Genomic DNA, 14,164 nt, shown 5'->3' on the forward strand with positions numbered 1-14,164 from the left:
GTTGCTTCTGATGCCTCAAATTAATCGGGGCATGATGTTGCCTTCAAAAACTGATAGAAAGTCTACATGATGATCTTTTTGCAAAAGAACAAGAAAAAAAACCTTTCTGTTGACGTATAGTTTGCCAGTTACAATTGTTTACAGATATTGCATTTTGCGAAAAAAAAACATTGTGAAAAGCTCTTTACGATCGTTCGAAATTTCAAATTATTGATATTTTTACAATGTATTCCAACCTCTCTGAAATGTATACTTTAGTTGAGTGTGTGATATACCTTTAGGGAAAAAGCTGTACATCCCTGATCAGATAGATGGTATTGGTATTGTCCAAAGCCTTTATGCAAAATGGTACAACAGTTATCGAGATTTGGCCAATGACTGCTTTAAACCCATAAAAAAGTAAGTAGAATGATTGTCAGTTAGAAAAATCTCCATAAAAGTAAAATAAACACATATACATTTACAACTCTTGGTCATCGTTCGGCCTTCAACAACAAGCAAGACCCTTACCACATAGTCAGGAATAAAGGACCCGAAATGGCAAATGTAAAACAATTCAAACGAGAAAAACAATGGCATAAGTAAAGTACAGAATAGTAAACGAACAACAAAAATGTAACAGCAACAAATGACAACTGAATATTAGGCTCCTGACTTGGGACAACCACATACAGAATGTAGCAAGGTTAAAGATGTCAGAGGTGCCTCCCTTTACATGGGACATTGGTTTATATAAAAAGAAGATGGGGTATTACAACTATAGATTATCGTACGACCTTCAACCATGAGCAAATGTCATACCACATAGTCAGCTATCAAGGGCGCAAAAGGGACAATCAGGTTGATTTCAAATGGTGGTAGATCCTAATTGTTCTTCAAGTCATTGAATGCAGATCAATTAGAGATTGTAAGAATTCTTTTGTGCACATGAAAACAAACATTGGTTAACAAGATTTGTAGGTAAATTTGTAACTATGCACCATCGCACTACAATGATTTTGATTTGCAAGAACATGACCAAATATTTCTAACGGGATCATTTCAAAATATATAGAATGTGTGTAGGATCTGTAAGTGACTGAATTGGCAGATATGAGAATTATTTGCCGCCTCTTTTTGCTAATGAACAGATACTGAAAAGTTATTCCATGGGTTGCATCATATTAAAACCATGAAGTTATGTTTTATTTTTAATAAGGCCTTTTTCTCAGATGTCAAACATGATAAATTATGATTTTAGACTGGATGCGTTTCTTCAACCAAAGCCACAAGACAGTTTTTACCTATTCACGACATATGCAAGTTTCAAAAATTTATTGGACTCCTAATGTCTGGCACATCGACAGCAGTTCGCGCTCATACATGATGCGACAAGTCTTCTCCAATCGGAATTGGAAAAGGACAAAAATTACAAGGGGTCTGGGAAAACATGCATTTCTCAAAATTTGTCATTCTAGTGGGTTCTTATATTGACACATACGATGCAGTTAAAGTCAGTTCACCGCGGATCAAAATGACCCCAAAAGCAATGGTCAATCAGTTCATGGTGGTCTGAATAAACTCACGAGTTTTGTCGGCGCCATACAATGACATTCAACTTTTATTCTAATATTCCTTTTCAAATTGATGTGCATGTTGATGATGTAAGTGTTCTGTGTATTATAATTATACAGACAGCACAATATCCCTGTGAATCTTTGTTTGTAGTTCACATATATATCGGGCTGTATATATAGTCTGCTGTATATTCCATTGGATATATATGTAAGAAGATATGGTATAAGTTTCAATGAGACAACTATCTATCCAGTGTCATAATTTGTAAAAGTTAATCATTTTAGGTCAAAGTGTGGTCTTCATAATTGAGCATTGGCTCACACCGAACAGAAAGGGCTCCAAAAAATGAGTAATGTAAAATCATTGCAACGGTTTAATCTATATAAAAAAAACTAGAAACGAGTAACATTTATGAACCACATGAACAAACGACTACCATATCCGTCATTGTTTTATAAGAAGGCGGACACATCTTCTCAATGTGCTATTGGTCTAGTACTGATTTATTTATTAATGAATATAAAAAAAAACTTCATATACTATAGTGTCATGACCATAAAGACTAATTTTTATAGTCTAACATCCTTTTAAGTTTAAATAATCAACATTTTCTTAATATAAAATCATTGACCGGGTGTTAACTTTACAGTTCTTATTTCTCCTCTGTTCTTTATGGCATTTTAACAAAGATTGCTCATAAATATCTTTATAGGAGACCATATATTATTGCATAGCTAAATCTTAATTATGAATATTTTTTGTCGATAATTTCCATAGATAAAAATAGTTGTTTCATTTTCTTACATGTTGCAAGCGAGGGTATGTATCACTAATCCCTGGTAATCAGACAAAAATATGACCAACTGTATTTGTGCGGGAGCATTCCTAGCGCATGCATCCATCGTAAAAAATTCTCAGTATGAGAGACTACCGAGAAATTGTCCTAAATGTCTAAAACATGCGTTTTTTTAAAGTCCCCTCTTTTGACCTTTGACCGCAGTTTTCAAAATCCGCACCACTTTTGCACTCTACAACCGTTACATGCCTTAATTAAAGGATATTATATTTATCTATGATTTAAGACCTAACACCAAAATTATATATCTTCAAATTATGAACCAAAGTATATTTCGCGAGTATTTTCTATTATACATCATAATGAACTTATTCAACTCGATTTAAATTGATTCATTTCCCGGAATAGTAAGACGTCATAACAGCGAATATAAGAACATCTCAATGTGTTATGTTCAGTACATTCATAAAACTGAAATTGTAAACTCGTCACATGATATGAAAAATGTAACAATACTCTTCCGGGCCAAGCGTTATTGGGTCACGGTAAAAGTCCTTGTCAACATATTAATTATTTTGCTTAATATAGTATAATATATGTTCTATTTCTTCGAGGAGTTGATAAAGTACCGGATGATTTACATATAATTAATTTTTACGTTTAATTACCAACAAATTTGATAACAACTCAATCTGCTGACATGTATCTTCAATTGATATAAGGCTTATACATGTTATATCAGTTTATATATTTTAGGATGTTAGGTTTCAAAAATGACATTACTCAATATCAAGTGTGTTTACCATACATCTGATACGGTACTATAAGTAGCTAAATGACATATAAAGCTGACATTCATATTTCACTGTGCTTTTTAAAAACAATCCGTATGTTGATGAACTACAATAAAGACCAAACATCAAGGTATATGTAATGGTCTACAGGAACGTCTGTTACCCTACAAGTAAAAAAAAGAGTAACAATTCTTTACGTCAGACTTTATAAATTTGAAAATTTTAAGAAACTAACGTTACAACTACCTTAAGCAAAGTTGACTTTAGATGAGTGTGGCTATTTATTTTAATAATTTGTCTAATGCTCAGTCCGTTTCTGTGTGTGTTACATTGTAGTGTTGTGTCGTTGTTCTCCTCTTATATTTAATGCGTTTCCCTCAGTTTTAGTTTGTTACCCCGATTTTGTTTTTTGTCCATGGATTTATGAGTTTTGAACAGCGGTATACTACTGTTGCCTTTTTTTAGGTATTTTTTTATCATATAGCTCTTCTACGGTTTTTTTGGCAACCACTGGGTAGATGTCACTGCTGGTGGAGATTTATTTCCCCGAGGATATCACAAGCCCAGTAATCAGCACTTCTTTGTTGACTTGGGTTATTATTGATATGTTCATAATTATAAATTAACTGTGAACAAAACTTTGAATTTTTGAAAAAAATAAGGCTTTTTCACCTTAAGAATAGATCACCTTAGATGCATTTGCTATACTGTAAGGAATTGTTGGTCCTCAACGCTCTTGAACTTCGTACTTTATTTGGCCTTTTAAACATTTTTTGATTCATTGGTGAGTCTTTTGTAGACGAAACACGCGTCTGGTGTAAATATAAAATTTTAATCCAGGTTTCTATGATGAGTTTTTTCGGTACTTATACATCCTCGGATTTCAAGTGTTTGGCTTTGAGCGTTCCTGATGGAGGTAAATCCAGAAAAGCGCTTCGGACGCATGGAATTATCAAACGTGTTGTTTTCAATTTTTCACATGACAGGGTCGATACCTCTGCTGGTGGATTATCATCCCCCGAGGATATCATTACCTTTATAAATTTTGAAATTAAAAAGAAACTAAGGTTTCAACTCCCTCAGGCAAAGTTGACTTTAGATGAATTTGGCAATTTATTTCAGATATTTTTGTCATATAGCTCCTCAACGGTTTCGGAACTTATACCGTGATGATCCTCGGATTTTTTTTTATATCTTATTAACTGACAGTGTATTTAAAAGTATGAATTATTTGAAATACTAAGGATTTTTCTTATCCCATGCATAGATTACCTTCGACCCTGTATTTGGCACAACTTTTTGAGTTTATGTCCTCAATGCTCTTCAACTTTATACTTGTTTGGCTTTCTAACTATTTTATCAGAGCGTCACTTGTGAGACTATTTTTTAGACGAAACGCCCGTCAGGTGTATCAAATTATAAGCCTGGTACCTCTGATAACTGTGATATACAACAAAAAAAAAAAAAGCTATAAGACTAATTTTTAAATATTCATTGCATTCAAGTCTTAAAAATATATGACATCTTGGAAAGGTTTTTAAAATTAAGTAAATCCCAATTGACGGCGGCAACTCTCCAACTACAATATTGTTATTCTAATGCATTACAAGAAGCAATTATACATAAGAGATGGTAAAGTCTATAAATCTAGGATTATATTCATCGAAACATCTTTAATGATTATATATATATATATATATATATATATAAATTGGCGAGTAAACACCGAGGAAAACATTTCGTCATACTAATGAAAACTTTCAAACTGAAGGTTATTTTGTTAATTGTACGCTTCATATTTGGAAATCATCCCGTGGAACTGCGTTTTTTATGTAGGTTATGCTTTATTTTCGATAGTATTGTATTAATCAAATATTTGTGAATTCAAGCAATTCATAATGGTGGACCGGGACAACTGTTGATTTGACGTTTGATTTTATGAAAAGAAAAAATTTGTTACATAAAGATTGCATTATAATTTTGCGTGCAGAATCTTTATTTTACAACTTAAAAAGTAAAATCATAAAAATACTGAACTCCGAGGAAAATTCAAAACAGAAAGTCCCTAATCAAATGGCAAAATCAAATGATAAAACACATCGAACGAATCGACAACTGTCATATTCCTGACTTGGTACAGGCATTTTCAAATGTAGAAAATGGTGGATTAAACCTGCTTCTATAGCGCTAAACCTCTCAAGTGTAAGACAGTCGCATCATATTACATTATATTTACAACGATGCGTAAACAAAACAGACATAATAGCTAAAATTGTCAAAATAGGAGTACAGTAAACCATGATTCGAACTTAAACCAAACTAACTGATTTTGAATTAAATGGATTTGAACTTAAATAATTATTATTGCATACTTCTGCAGATTTCATTTTGCATTTTATTTCGCGACATTTATATCTCACCTCCAAGACTTCTCACAAACAAAATGTTAGAGCTAAAACCTATTATAAGATAGTAGTGTTTAACATTTGAAGAAAAAAGTTCCTGTCGCATCAAGACGTTAAAGGGATAATTCGCGATTTTTCACTTTTCATCTTATTATGTTCATAATACCATAAAAAAACATATTCACCAAGTTTTATTTTGATATGAAAAGTAATAAAGAAGAAAATTGGGAATTATTAATTTTATTTCTTGAAACTTCCTGACTTATGAGACGTAGTTTAAGTCTTTTTGCATGCCGGAGGTGAAATTAATCTCATTTAAGTCTTGTTCATTAACCATCTAATAACGCGATTTAAAGCGCATCGATGACTTTTGGTGTAGCTATTAACCAACGAAAAATAAGTGATAGCCATGCAACTTTTAAAATTAGATCGTGTGGATTTTTTTAAATGAATTTTAACATTTTTATGATTTTTTTTCTACAAATACTTTAAACAAACATATGAAACTGACATGATCGATAGTGTATTAAAAATACATGTGTGTATTCTGACCTTTTTGCTTCAATCCAGCAAAAATTTTCACTTGCTTGTACGGTGGAAATAAAATGTGTATTGTTTTGTGTGTACTTAGTGAATGTTGAATGCGTAGTTAAACTCAAGGTAATTAAAAGATTAGCATTATGTAATTCTAATCTTTTGATCTTCATTCAGTGAAATCTAGGCGTCACGGTTCACTGGCATTTCGTATCGGAATGGTAAACGGGAGTCAGTCATAGTTTTAGACACAGAAATGTAAAAAAAAGAATTAAAATTAATTAACGGAAATAATAAGGTCGCACAATAACTGGATAGCTGTCGTATATTTTTATATTTTGCATAAGATCACTTTTAAATGAATTATGACTTCTGATTACTTTTGTACCTACAAAATACTGAATTATTTTAATTGAATAAATCTATTATAAATAAAAATAACCTTATAAACACGAGTGTATGAACTAAAATTATACTATTTTAAATTAGAATCGGCAACCTTAAATATTTCAAACAGATCATTAACAATTGCAATTATATAATTAAGTCCATCCAAAGCGATCTTTATTTACCTATTAAGGAATAAATGTTCTCATCAAAATATTTTAAATCTCACAACGCATGAATACTTCAGCTATTTGAAAAAAAGATGTTTTAAAAAATTGACAGGAAATTAAAGGATTTTCTTGGAATGGAAAAATTACGAACAGATATTCTTTTCAAGTGTGAAAAACATCAACAAAATTAATGCATAATCGGGAATGTCCTTATTAAAAAAGTCTTCGTCTCACAACGTATAATACTTTAGCTATTTGGCCAACGATGTTTAAAAAAACCAAGAACGAATTTAATGTCATCTTTCCCTATTTTTAAATGTAATTATAAGTCTGTTTTAACTGGCAAGAATACCCCTAAAGCAGACAAGCAGTTTATTCTTTAAATTGCTGTCATTGAATATCAAGAAAGAAAATAAATCCCGAAATTGATTTGAAACTTTGATACTATAGTTTTCCTGGAAAATATACACATCCCTTGGGGATTATTAGTGTACCCCCAGTTGCGTATATATTATATGCATGTCGGAACAATTGTGATGATGACGAATTTCTTTCTTTATTCGAGAACAATCTAATTGATATATAAATCTGTGATTTTACTATGTCCATAACTTCGATGAACCAAAGCAAGTTATATAACAACCTGTATTTAAATCAAATTGGCTCTCTTCTTCTTCTTCTTCTTTTGGTATACAATAGTCTATTACATACTGTTGAAATACGTGGACTAGTCTATTTACAAAACTTTTACTCCAATTTACACAAAATGTATGTTTCTTTCTTATGTTCAATGTATACATGTATATATTTAGATTTGCGCTATAGTTCCGTAACTTATAATCCAGGCGTATAAACGAATGGTCGACAAGTGCGTACATTTTTTAAAATCAATATTTCTGGTATGTTCCAATCTGTCCTTCACTATTGACAACGAGTATATATTACTTTTTACGAAATTTACTCTTGGAAAAAGTATGTATCTAGATTATTATTTCATCAAATCGGTTTTTTTTTTGTATTATTTATATTTTTATAAATAATATTCTTTACACCAGAAATGTTATTTATAAACAAGCGTATGAGTTTAGTAATGACTAGTATATTATATCACTTTCGGACACGCAAGACAGAGATGTATATTATACACCTAATAGTTCAAAATGGAAAATTATAAGTTATCGGCTGTGTACACTGATCAATACCCTTAGAAGTGAAACGATGCATAAACTTGCAAGCCCGACAGGAAATCGCTTGAATACCTGAACGTGTCACCTCACACCCCTCACAATACCTTTGGGAGTAATACATTTAGCCATGCGGGTGATCAGTTGAGAGAAGATCCGAATTTATTTGAATAAAGTTTATTACATAAAAGAATTATGAACAAATTAGATTTTCGAAAACAATTCAGTTTTCACGGAACACTTATTTATGATTTGAACTTTGACTTTTTAACTAATTCCAATGTTAACAGTTTAAAAACAACAGACCATGGTTATTTTGAAAAAAATAAGAAAATTTTCCGTATCAAGTTAGTTTACTAGTCGGATAAAACAACAGTACGATTGACAAGATATCGACACGCAATTACGACTACATCAGGTTACTGTAGTTTTGGTCCTTAGACATATCGTGGTTTCAAATCGGAGATGATGACAAAATGGCCGAACGCAGAGAATTGATACTCTTTATTTAAAATCGATGGTTATCTCTTAGGGACGGTGCATTATTTATCAAGCAGGGGGGCCGATGCAAACGGTAAGGGGACATGTACTTTTTTCAACGTGCAAAGTAGTGGGACCTGATGATTTTTCATTATCTTAATGCATGGGACATACACTTTTTTCAAATGCTTAAGTAGTAAACATTTTAATTTAATTAGCACAAAAATACACACAAGAAACATTCAAAAAGAAACAGAATATGATAAACAATTTTAGTTTTGACTGGTGTAAATCAGCCCATCTAACTAAGTTAAATATTGATCTTACAAAATTCAAGCTTATTAGGTAGTTTGATTTATTGCTGTGAAATGAAAGAATTTGATTTTACAATAGGTAAAAATAAAAACTATTATATAAATTTAGATAGGCATCTTTAATTTTTTTAATAACTTTTTCAAATCAACTTGGATTTTCATCAAACTATGCAGCTATCTTAGATATATATTAAGCTTACTGAATCCCAGGTCATTTTTTTTTGTTGTATTGCTGTCAAATTCAAAAATTAAATCAATCTAGCTAAAAAAAAAGGTAGAATTTGCATTTCGAACAAAATAGAGATAGTAAACTTTAATTATTTTAATAACTTTTTCAAATCAACTTGGATTTTCATCAAACTATGCAGCTATCTTAGATATATATTAAGCTAACTGAACCCCATGTCATTTAGTTTTTTGGTGTATTGCTGTACAATTTAAGAATTACAGTATTCTTGGTAAAAAAAAAGCTAGGATTTGCAACTCCTAGCTAAAACAAAAACTAAATGACATGGGATTCAGTAAGCTTAATATATATCTAAGATAGCTGCATAGTTTGATGAAAATCCAAGTTGATTTGAAAAAGTTATAAAAAAAATTAAAGATGCCTATCTGAATTTATATAATAATTTTTATTTTTACCTATAGTAAAATTAAATTCTTTCATTTCACAGCAATAAATCAAACTACCTAATAAGCTTGAATTTTGTAAGATCAATATTTAATTTAGTTAGATGGGCTGATTTACACCAGTCAAAACTAAATTTGAAGGTCAAGACTAGTGGAGAATGTTAAAATGATTGTCAAAAACATTTATATCACAATAAATATTGTTGCTTTACGTTATTTAAGGTACAGATTGTGTTTTTATTCACTCAATATATTCATGATATTCATGGGACACATACTTTTTTAATAAATAGAGGTCATGGGACATAACTTTTTTTCCTATCACATCAGCATGGGACAATACTTTTTTCTAAACATGTTTTGCGATTTGCACCGGTCCCCCCTGCTTGATAAATATTGCACCGTCCCTTATCTAGCAAAATAAAACTTTAATATCTATGAATTTGAGCGTTTTTATACAGAATGGACATAATATCAATTTTTGATTTTTTTGCGAAGTTTCCCTTTAAGAGTAACGCAGGGTAAACTGCTAAAATTTGAAACCAGAAAATTTCAATGCCTTCATTTTCTTACAAATATAAACAACCTCAACTTTGTATATAATGTCATCGTAAACTACTGTTGTCTCTAATTTATATCATCTGACTGTACTGCCTTCTTTAGAATCCTGAGTACAAAATTTCATTGTTTTCAAATTTTGTTTGAAAGGAACGAAACTCGCACTTTTCTTAACTAAAACCTTTGTTAAGTGGGACCTAACACTACAGGGAGATAACTCTGTAAAACGTTTTAATCACGTTGTATTGTTTAGGAAATATGTCTAATATTAAGCTTCTCAATAATCGAAATTAGTGTTTGTCAAACTGCTATATAACCAACGAAATTTTTCTGATAAAGTAGTTGGTTCAAACTTTTTGAATTTTTTGTATTTTTGTCAAAGGGTCAAAATTTCAAGAAAATTAAACGAGCCAAATTAGTATTAGCCAAGGTGTTGGGTACCACCTTAAACAAGGTTTTTTTTATCTATTTCTCCACATATAACGAACACTTCAACAAAAATAATTTTGCAATACCTTTTCAATTTCAAATCAGGTTTAGATAATTATAGAATAACCAATCCACGAATTCAAATTAAGGAACTTATGCAAAGAGTGTCCGAACAACAGATTTGTTCAGGAATACGCGTAGCGCATCCGCTCATAATATCAGTATTTTTGGTCACGAGTTCGATATTTTTCGGTATTTAATTCTTTGATTTTTTTTGTTTCTTTTTATTAAATTGACCATGGACTCTTGTTTATGGAAGAAAAAGTTATCAATTAAAAGGAAATGTATCTTTTCTTACACATCTGCATGACGCCAGAGGAGTGATCTATCACATTTATTTCACTTGGTAAATTATCGACTATTTCTAATATTCGATATATGCAATAACTACTAGTAATCAAGGTGTGTCAATTCTTAAAATATTGTAATCATAAATGCATGCAATAATTTCTGATAATAAAGTAATTCATTGCAATCAATATAACAATATATTTTCTTAGTTTTTATCATGAATCAGTACATATTGTTATAAATAGATATCTCCAAACACTAATACCTTGAACTCCTTCCTCCAATCCACACACATTGCCCAGAGAAAACAACAACCCTTTATAATATGTCACTTTTACTTCTACATTTTATTTATGCAAATATTTAAACTGCTTAATCTAACTCAAATGCTGCTATAAGTATCTGGTTTCAAAAATGTACTTTGAAGAAACAAGTTGAACCCCTTTTATGTTCATTGTATTTTGAACTGCCCAACCTCTGGATGTTATAATATCAAATTCAAATACTAGTAGCTTTCCAACTATTTTGACACTGCTGAGTCTTTTATAGATGAAATATGCGTCTAAACTACATAAAAAAATCCTGGTATCTATGTTTAGTTTATTATCAAGTATATAGTGCGACACAAATAAAGCATAAAATGTTAGACCAGACGGCACACAACTTATTTCTTATTAAAAGCAATAGTAGTATACCGCTGATAAAAAAATCACCAATCTATTGAGAGAAAAAACAAATCCGGGTAGTTAAACAGAGTAGGAAAACACATCAACAATAAGAGGAAAACAACGGGACAACAGAAATAATGAAGTGCAACAAAAACAAATGTCAATTCAGTATGCATAAAAACGAACTATTACATAACAACTACAATATTCTTAACTTACAGGACATTTTACGAAAATATGGTAAGTTGGACCTGGTTTTATTGCTAGCCAAATCTCGCGCTTATATGGCAATGTTAAAAAACAGCTAAAATGACAACATTACGTGACAGGCATCATAAAGCCCCTACCATTGAAAATTGATCCCCCTATTAAGATGTCAACATTACAAATTAGCAAGTACGTTAACGAGAGACCGAAGATTTCAATAGGATATCCAATCTTATTAGTCGATTACAATCTATCACAGCCAGTATTAAACAAAAAATTACGAAAATACGAACACCAGCTTACAAAACAACATAAAAACTTAATTCTTAGTAATGTGAACTCTACTACAAAAACCAATGATGAATCAGGTGCTCCGGAAAGGTAAGCAGTTTTCTCAATACCTGGCACTCGTCGTGATTTGTTGTTCATTTTTGTAAAAATTCTATGATAACTCTTATTAGTGGATGTCACATTCTCGGAAAAGAGGACGGACTGCGATAAGATACTTTAAGTATTCCAGAACGTTTCAAAGAAATGATGTGTATTTTGCGTAAAGAAAATCAATGTTAGGTAAAAGAAGAAACATCTCCGTTGAGAGAGAAAATTTGCGATCGTCTATCATAACGTCTGCCGATGAAGTCATATTTGCGCTCTCTCACAATAATAAAGATTGTTATTTCTTATTTTGAAAAACATCTCTGCATTGCTAGTAATACGAATTGTTTTCTCTTTAAAATACAATTAATAGATTGCAAGTCTCAGTCCATTTTGTTAATTTTATTGACATGTATGTCAATTATGTGGTCATTTTTATAAATTTACTGTTTGCAAAAGTATGAATAATTCGAAATACCAAGGATTTTCTTATTCAGGTATAGATAACCTTAGCCGTATTTTACATAACTTTTTGGAATTTTGGGTCATCAATGCTCTTCACCTTTGTACTTGTATTCTTTCTAACTATTTTGATCTGAGCGTCAATGATGAGTCTTATGTAGACGAAAAGCGCGTCTGGCGTGTAAAATTATAAGCCTGGTACCTTTGATAACTATTATTTATGACATTTCAAATATTTTTAGATTCTTCTTTTTTTTAATTCTCATTTTTATTTCCTTTGCATGTCAGAAACTTTAACCTATTTTTACATTCCCTTCCTCAACGCCCCCAGAATTTTAAAATCAATAATAATCTTGTTACAACGTAAAATGCCAAAATTTTCGAAGTAATGAAAAAATATACTGTTATTAATATCTTCTCTTCTTTTTAATTGAATAGTTACTTTTTAATGGAATTCTAAAAGCTTCAAGTTATTTCGTAATAGAATATGAAAGGTTTCATTTTAATAGCTTTAATACTCTAAAGCGCTCCCGTTTTATTCTGTTTATTAATTGAAGCCCCGATTCCATAAAGTGAAGGAGGGTAGTCTGTCTCTAACTATATGCGTATAATTTGATATGTGTTAATGTTACTATTATGAGAGTGTTCGAGATCTACTACTTTGACTCATTGTTGAGCACTGGTTCGGCTGCGTCAAATGCATCATTTCATATTGACGTCCTTGCTTGATTGACATCATTATACGATTGACGTATTTTTATAAAGTAACGATAAAAAAATCATTACACTGCTAGGGTATAGATAAGATAATGTTCATTAACTGATCATGGTGCCCAAAATTGAGCTATACAATCAAATGAATGAATTACAAAATAAAGCACAGTGAATGATTAAAATGATTAGAATAATTGAAGTACATTTAAACTAAAAAGAAACATGAATACATATATAACCTCCTGATTATAAACCATGTTATTGACAAAACATAAAGTTAATCTGGGTGCCACTGTGACCTGGAGAAATTACATATTTTTTATAGTCCCAGGTCTATGTCTATTAGACACCTATGCAACCAAACACAAAAAAAATCACATTTTAGAGACCTTCATAAGATTCAACAATATAGTACAGTATAATACATGCATTGGTCTAGGATTCTGTATAAAAAGGGGCGCTCTTGAGATTTAGGAATAAAATTACCTCATTTTGACACAAAATTGGCCGTAAGTTGGTTAGGAGTTGGTTGGGATTCGGGAGTGGCTTGCCTCAATATGAATCAGCAACTACTTGTGCAAGGTCAAAAGCGATCAGAATAAAATACAGTAAAATAATAAGTAGGTTCTGTCTTTTGATTTAAGACAGCTACATGAAGATATGGCGGAATTTAATTGTTTTTTTGAAACTTTTCAATCCTCCTCTTTTAATTTTGATCAATTAATTATAAACGAAAATTACAAACAGAGTTATACAATGTTATAAGAGCAGAAAGGGCACCTTACTCTTTAATAATGTAGTATAAACGGATTACAAAAACACGATACTTTAAACGTATATTAAAAGGAAGCCAAATTGAAATTTATAGTTTATCGTACAAGCAAAGAAAAATCATATGTTTTTGGGTACAGGAAATTCAATAAACCCCGCGAAATGATAATTCAATTATTTTCTGACTGTGTAATTTTGTTATTTAAAAAGACCCCTTAAATAACTTACCTCACTATATCATTTCCGCTGCTCAAAGTTGATATTGACCTGAATATCAACATTTCATCAGGATTTATTTTGACTTTACCGACTACAAAGACATATCTGAGATGGCATCTTTAGAAGAAAGCACATCAGACATACTAACGTGCTCAATAT

This window comes from Mytilus galloprovincialis, chromosome 3 (assembly GCF_965363235.1).
Source record: "Mytilus galloprovincialis chromosome 3, xbMytGall1.hap1.1, whole genome shotgun sequence".
NCBI classification, from domain to species: Eukaryota; Metazoa; Mollusca; class Bivalvia; order Mytilida; family Mytilidae; genus Mytilus; species Mytilus galloprovincialis.